The following is an 8,027-nucleotide window of genomic DNA, read 5'->3' as shown; positions in this document are numbered from 1 at the left end:
TGGTTCTGTGGTCTTCTGGGCTGAGCTTTCTAATTGCTCTGGTGATGCAGATGAACGGCCGCTCTTACACCTCACAGGAGGCCTAACTGGCATTTACCCTCCACCATCTCGGTGCGGTGGTGAGTGTTGGAGCGTGTGTGCCTCGTTTACATCTCCACTTCCCATCAGAACGTTCCAGTAAATTGCTTTAAATAGCTAAGATATTGCCCTATGCCATACATGTGGCATGAGTTCCTTATATGATTTAAATAGCTAGACATCACCCTATGGTGTTTGTGGCATGAGTTCCTTACATAATACTTGGTTGACTACTCTGGTACATCCGTGTGCAAGCATGTTCCAAGTTACGAGACACAGGCCAGTTTCACAAAGGGGTCACCTTTAATGGAGAACTAGAAAAAAACAACACAGACTTGGTTCTACAAGCCTGACACAAGGAATGGAGTCTGTTAGACTTGGCTTTAGCATCCGTTGTGCAAGGCCCGAGGATCATGGCTACAAAGCTGATTCTCAGTGGTCAGTGGAGAAGGTGCCAGGCTATTCATGGCAGGCTCCAGGGTGAACCGTTTCTGTAGCCCTGTGTGGTTCCCAGGCAACATCCAGATTCAGTAGCTGGGCTGCTATGATTCAGCCCTCAGGCCCTTGGAGAGCGTGGCTGCATGGTTGGTATCCCCCTCCTTTCTCCTCTTTGCTCAGCCTGGACCAACCTTGACCTTCTTCTCTGCTCTCCTTTCACATAAGACTCAACCCTGAGGTCACTTTTGGGAAAACCTACCGACGTCAAGTTTAAGATACACAGTGATGTCATGACCGACATTCCTAACCACTAGCTTTTCCTGTTCCAGACTACCTCAGTGGTGCCTAGAGTTCCTCAGGCATCAACCCTTCCCTTCTAAGCCCTCCTCCCCAACCTAAGCACTCTGCAGCAAATACCTGCCAGCCCCTCCTTCCCGCATGCACCTTGCATGCCATTTCTAGTAAATGTGGCGCTCATCACCTTTCAGACACCAGGTGTCAGAGGTGCTTGGATTCTCCTCTTTTGTGTTGCTGTAAAGAAAAGGGCCAGGTGTGGTAATGCATCTGTAATCCCAGCACTCAGAAGGCAGTGGTGGGTGGATCTCTGTGAGGCTAGCCTGGTCTACAGAGCCAACTCCAGGATAGCCAGAGCTGTATAATGGGGAGATCCTGTCTCAGAGAGTGGGGGAGAGAGGGAGAGAGAGAGAGAGAGAGAGAGAGAGAGAGCGCAAGCCAGGGCAGCTCCACTGCCTATAAGGCTTTGGTGGGGGGAGGGGGTGGGTCACAAAGCCAGAGATGAGCTGGGGGCTAGACTTGGTATTGTATAACAACTCACTCCTAGGAACTATGAAAACTGCCTTAATGATGTCCAGGTGTGGACCTACCTCCCAGCCTGCCACTCATAAACCCTGAGGGTGGGCTGGGGATTTCCATAAAGTCACATCCAAGCCACGGCGGTATCTACGGGTCCCTTGTTATCTTTTAGCTGAATCCCACTGCAGTCCTGTGAGAGTGGACAGTAACCAAGGTACACAGCCAGGAAGCGGCAGAACAAGCCCAGAGTCCCTTCTTTCTGAACACCACCACATATTTTCCCTCTATTGTCCCCAAGGGCAGAACCAGCAATGTCACCTGCTCCCTCTTGATGTGAGCTCCTTGGGATCTGCTCTGGCCAGCAAGTGACAAATGAACTCATGAATGACACAGATGATATTGAACTTAATGAGGTACACAGAGACAGATAATGTACTCTTATTAATAAAAATTATTTTTCTTCCTTTTATTTCTTTCTCCCTTGCTTTGTCCTTCCTCCCCTCTCTTCCTCTTCCTCCTCTTCCTCCTCTTCCTCTTCTTCTGTTTTTGTGAGACAGGGTTTCTCTGTATAACAACCCTAGCTGCCCTGGAACTAGCTCTGGTAGATCAGGCTGGCCTCAAACTCACAGAGATCTGCCTGCCTCTGCCTCCCCAGTGCTCGGACTATAGGCATGCACCACCACTACTATCCTGCATCTACTTTTATTTTTTGAGGCAGGACTTCATGTAACCCAAAGATGGTGTCAAACTCACTGTGTAGCCAAAGATGACTTTGAACTCCTGATTCTCCTGCCTCTGCTCTCCCAGCTGCTGAGGTTAGAGGCACAGATTACCATAACTACTTTACGGAGCTTGAACCCAGAGTTTTGTACATGCTAGGCAAGTGCTCTACCAACTGAGCCACCTCCCCAGCCTCTCCTCTTCCTTTCTCAACAGTATAGTTGCATAACCGTAAAAGAACACACATGTGGACATATGCACCGGTACCCTAACTTCATGATTAAGTAAATGGGGCACATAACAGACAAGCATTATGAGCAGGGTCATACCCCAGGAGGGGTGGCAACAAGATTTGGACCGTAGTGGTTTGGCTCTTAATCTGTACTGTGTGCTTTGTGTGCCCACAAAGCAACCTCGTGAGACTGAGACAGGCGGGCACATGATGAAAGGTGTGTACAGAGAGCTCAGCGGCAAAGGGTGGAAGGGAACCCCGCAGGGCTAAACCCTGCAGTTTGCTGCATAGTAGGCCCTACTGTGCAAATGGGTTACGACAAAATGCCCATGGGGACCGGGAGATGGCTGAAAGTGCTTGCCCTAGGCCTAACTACCGGAGTTGGATCCCTGGAACCCACACAGTGGAAGAAGAAACTGGCACCTGGAAGTTGTCCCCATGCTCTGTGTGCCCTCGTGGCATGCAAGCCCCTCCCTCAATAAATAAATGTTTAAAAAAAGTTTACCCCTTTGGATGTCAGTGTGGCGATTTCTCAGAAAATTAGGAAACAACCTTCCTCACGACCCAGAAATACCACTTTTGGGTATATATCCAAAGGATGCTCAATCATGCCACAAAGACATGTGCTCAACTATGTTCATAGCAGCATTGTTTGTCATAGCCAGAAACTGGAAATAACCTAAATGCCTTTCGGCCAAAGAATGGATAAGGAAAACGTGGTATATTTATTTACTCAATGGAGTACTACACAGCAGAAAAAAAAATAACGACATCTTGAATTTTGCAGGCAAATAAATGGAGCTAGAAAACATCATTTTGAGTGAGGTAACCCGGACCCAGAAAGACAATTATCACATGTACTCACTTATAGGTGGTTTTTAAACATAAAGCAAAGAAAACAACTCACAAATCACAATCCCAGAGAACCTAGACAACAATGAGGACCCTAAGAGAGACATACATAGATCTAATCTACATGGGAAGTAGAAAAAGTCAAGATCTCCTGAGTAAATTGGGAGCATGGGGACCTTGGGAGAGGGTTGAAGGGGAGGGGGAGAGACAGGGAGGGGAGCAGAGAAAAATGTAGAGCTCAATAAAAATAAAAAATAAAAAGTATTGTTAAATATCATAAGCACTATGAATTCAGATAAAAGGAACCTTGGAGACTTAGGAAAAAATAAAAGTTTAAAAATCCAGGTGAGAATATGCAGGGCAGGAACTCTCTGAGTCACCTCTTTGCTCTTTGTGAAGGGGGCTCTGGCTGGTTCCTGTCAGGTAGTTTTGGGGTATGTGTGCAAGGCTTCATGGGCACCCATGAAGTAGTAGAGGCAGTCTTCATCCTGCCATGGTTTTCCGAGTCCGGGATCTTCATTTATCATCTTTCCAGCTCCGCAAGAAGTTCTGTGAATCACAGGGTCTCATGAGGGATAAATAATGCCAAGCTCCTCGCATGTGGAGCAGCCTGTTCCTGTGAAGTGTCCCATGGAGCTGGACTTGAGGTCTGTTCTCCCCAGCTGCCTGGTCTGACTGCCAGCACCAAGCCCGACTTTGGAGCCCTCCGCTGGGGGCTCTGGCTGTGTGAGCAGCATCTGGATTTGATGTGCTGATTTCCAGCAAGAGACAAAGCAGCCTCCCAAAGAACATAACTTTGGCCCAAATGGGGCGTGTCTGCACTACGAAGACGAGTGTGTCGATTTACTCGCGTGCTGTCGTCGTTTTCTTCACCCCCACTTCCAAAAGCTAAAGCAGACTTCTAAGAGCGAACGGCTTTAATGGCTTTAATATTCCGATGCTGCTTTCCTTGGTCTGTGGGACGCAAAAGTCAAAGCGCCCCAAAGCGCTCCTGGGATGGCAGATAGTGTACCTGGTCCAGCAGAGGCAGCGACACCGCCTGGCAGGTTTCTACCTCCTGCCTGCACACTGTCATCTTTAAATCCTGCTGTCTGCCCCAGGCTCATTCTAAAGCTGCCTTCCCACCTGGTTTGGGTTCGAATAGAAAGAAAGAATTTGATTTCCTGGTGACGATTCCTTATGGCAGAGTGTAAAGGTGAGTCATGGACTGAAATATTCCCAGGGCATAAGTCCATGTTTAAAAAAAAAACAGTTTTAATAACCTCATTGACCCAAGGTTGTTGTTGGGAAACCTGCTCTTACATTTAAAAATTAAAAACAAATTTTTTATTATTATTAGTATGTGTATGCACATGCGTGCACATGCATATGTGTGCTATGGTATGTGTGTATAGGTCAGAGGACAACTTTGAGGAGCTGGTTTTCTCCTTCCATATTATTTTTGAGGCAGAGTCTCTCTCATTTCCAAGCTGGTTGGCCCTCAATCTTCTGATACACTGACCTCCCACATCCCTGTAGGAGTGCTGGGATAGGAAACCAATTGCCACATCTGGCCGTGATACGTGGATTCTGGGGATTGAACTCAGGTCATGAGGCTTACTGGCAAGGGCTTTTGTCTGCTGAGTCATCTACCTGGTCATAAGATTTACTTTTAGAAGGAATTTTCTAGATTCTTTTGTCACCCTATCCAATCCTCTGTGATCCCCATCCTGATCCCTTCTCTTTGGGCATTATGAAAGTGTCTGTCATACCTCCCTGTTACCTCCACTTTTTTTTGTTGTTGTTGTTGTTGTTGTTGTCCCCTCCCCCCACCCAGAGACAGGGTTCTTAGTGTAGACTTGACTGTCCTGGAACTCACATTGTAGACCAGGCTGACCTCAAACTCAGAGATTTGCCTGTTTCTTAAGAGTGTGTTGTGGGCAATGCCACATTGGGCTGCCACATCTCGTAAGCTGCGCTGTTGGGCTGCCATATGTTGGGAGCCACAGTTTTGGGGTGACTTCTACCATGATCCTAGCCACAGAGGGTCTGTACATTCCAGGATAGGGGTGTGAGGATTAGAAAAGTTAGGTAGGAGGAATAGAGATATGAAATAATCAAAGAGATATAGAATAGGACCAGGAGGGCAGCTCAGTGCCTTCTGCGCATACTTAGTTCTTGGTTCTGAGTTCTGAGTCTGCCTGTGTTTAATTTTCCACATGATTTTAATACCCCAGTACAACAGGGAGGAAGAAGGCGAAAGACTGCTTTAACATTATATAAAGGATATCCAGAAGAGTTACTTGCTTCAATATTTTGAGACATCAAGCCATTACTCCTTTGAGAAAAGCATTCTGTTGTTTAGGCAGTGAACCCACCCTAGACCAAGTATCCTGAAGGCAGCCATTCCCAAGGTCAAACCTCTTAATTCAAAAGAAGGAGCAGAAATATGCTTGAATTCTCTGACCGTTGGTCAGGGTGGAGTGGATCTACCTCTATGGGTCATCTTATTGTCCAAAACACCAAGTAACCACACCCTAAGTCAGGGCGGGTAACTAGAGTTATTGTCAACAACTTTGAACAAGCTAAAACTCTCTGACCTTCAGACAAGGTGGAATAGGCTCACAGTTTTGGGTGTTCACATGAGTGCTGGAATTAAAGGGGTATGCCTCCACTACCCAATGAGACTCTACCAAATTTTTGAGATTGAATTTCTGGGTGGGGTCTCTGAACATGCCATTTCCTTTAGAGACATAAAAACATTGTCGTCCTTGCTATCCTAATGAACAGAAATCCCCCAGCTGTAATGTGCCCACAGTTCAAGCACGGTAGGGACCGAGACTATTTAATACACAGGATACTGGGAAGGTCTTTGGTTACCGAGTCCTCTTTAATAATGCTGTAGGAACGTTTTGTATTTGGCTATGTTGAATAAGGTCTTTCTCTGCAAGACTATATCCTGAGCATTTATGGAACATTCAAGTCTTTGAAGGTTTGAAAGTCTTTCATGACTGTAAGTCAGGAACAAGTCGGACTGATGATTCATGGGTCCTGTATTGCTGGTTGCCGGGGCAACTAAACCCTGCTTTGATATGCCTCAATGTGGCTAGACTGGGTTCTCCAATCAGAGCGCGTGTCACAGTCCCACTTTATGTCACAAAGCCTTGAAGACAAAAACAGGAATTTAGTTTTGCATGGTGGAGTCTGCTTCATGAAGCCGTCTCCTGCCACGGCCCCCAGTCCTCCCGGGATGGCATCCACTGCAGCTGTTATTTTTGGCCTCGTCGCAGATACTTGCTATTCACACAAGAGTTCCTCAGATGAGTTAGCTCCAGAGATGACTGAAGTGTGTTCCTTAGTCATCAGCTGCTATTTGTTCTCCTTTCTAACCTTCACAGACTCCCCTCCCCCCCACTGCCAGGATGCTTTCCTGGTTTGTAGATTTGATTGACTGATTGATCTTTCCCAGAATGCCCAATAATTCATTCTTGACTTCTCTCAATGCCCCTTTTTCTGAATGATAAATGGGGACCACTGACTGATACCCACCACTGAATCTGGCCATTTTAAATGGGTTTTGGGCTTTAAATTCAGGTTGTTCACAATAGACAGTCCTTTGTTCCTTTCTCTTCCTTCCTTCCTCCCCCCTCCCTTCCTGCTTCCATCTTTATGTGTTTATATGATCATGTATATACATATGCTTATGCAGGTGGGTGTGCACATGTATGCATGTACATGTGGAGGAGGAAGAGGTCAGGGATCAATGCCAGATGTTTTCCTCAATAGCTCACACACGAACACAGCTCTCTCTCTCTCTCTCTCTCTCTCTCTCACACACACACACACACACACACACACACACATGCACTCACACACACACACGCACGCACGCACACGCACGCACATGCACACTCATGCACGCACCTACGCATGCACGCACATCCTGAGCGGTAACCCCTTATCTAGATGTACCCAGTTTATTTATCCATCACCTGCTTGCTGAAGATCATCATAATCGCTCTAGCTTGGAGTGAATGTGCTGGAAACATCTTGGTAGCTCTGATAAGGATGCAAGTTCTCGCTTCCTTTGGATGAGCACAAAGAAACAAGACTGCTGGCTCTATTGAGCTTTGCGAGAAACTCAGAGTGTCTGAACTGTTACATTTCCACCCGTGATGCATGGTGTTCCTTTCGAGTCACATCTTTGGCAGCATTAGATGTTGTCATTGTTTTGAGTTCTGGCTTTCCTAATGTGTCCACTAGCATCTCGTTGTTCTAGTTTTGACTCCCTGAAGACACAGGAGGTGGAGTATTGCTTCACACACTTCCCATCTGTTTGTGTTCTTCAGCGAGCTGTCTAGTCAAGACTTTGCTCCTTTTTATCCTTTTAAAGGATGTGAGAGATGGAACCCAGGGTCTTTCATCTGCTGAGCAAGCTCCTAACCATGGAGCACTCCGTCCCAAATTGGTTCTTGGTTTTTCGAGACAGGGTTTCTTTGTGTCGTTGTGGCTATCCTGGAACTTGCTCTGTAGACCATGTTGGCCTCAAACTCACAGAGATCCACCTGTCTCTGCCTCCGGAATACTGGTATTAAAAGCATGTGCCACAGAGGTTTTAATTTTTTTTTTTTTGACACAGTGACTAGTTATATAGCCCTGACTAGCATGGAACTCTCTATGTAACCCAGGCTGATTCCAGTTCATAGAGATCTGCCTGCCTTTGCCTCCTGAGTACTGGGATTAAAGCATGTATCACCATGTCTGGCTTTTTGGAAAACCTTTTAAAAATAATAATGCTCCTTGATCAGATGTGACTCGCAAATATTTTTCTTCTTATTTGTATCCTGTCAATTCATTCTCTTGAGAGTATCTTTGTAGAAGAGACATTTTTAGTTTCAACAAGGCCCATTTTATC

The sequence above is a fragment of the Arvicola amphibius genome, chromosome 1, assembly GCF_903992535.2.
Source record: "Arvicola amphibius chromosome 1, mArvAmp1.2, whole genome shotgun sequence".
In the NCBI taxonomy this organism is placed as follows: Eukaryota; Metazoa; Chordata; class Mammalia; order Rodentia; family Cricetidae; genus Arvicola; species Arvicola amphibius.
Note: the sequence above shows the minus strand (reverse complement) of the source record.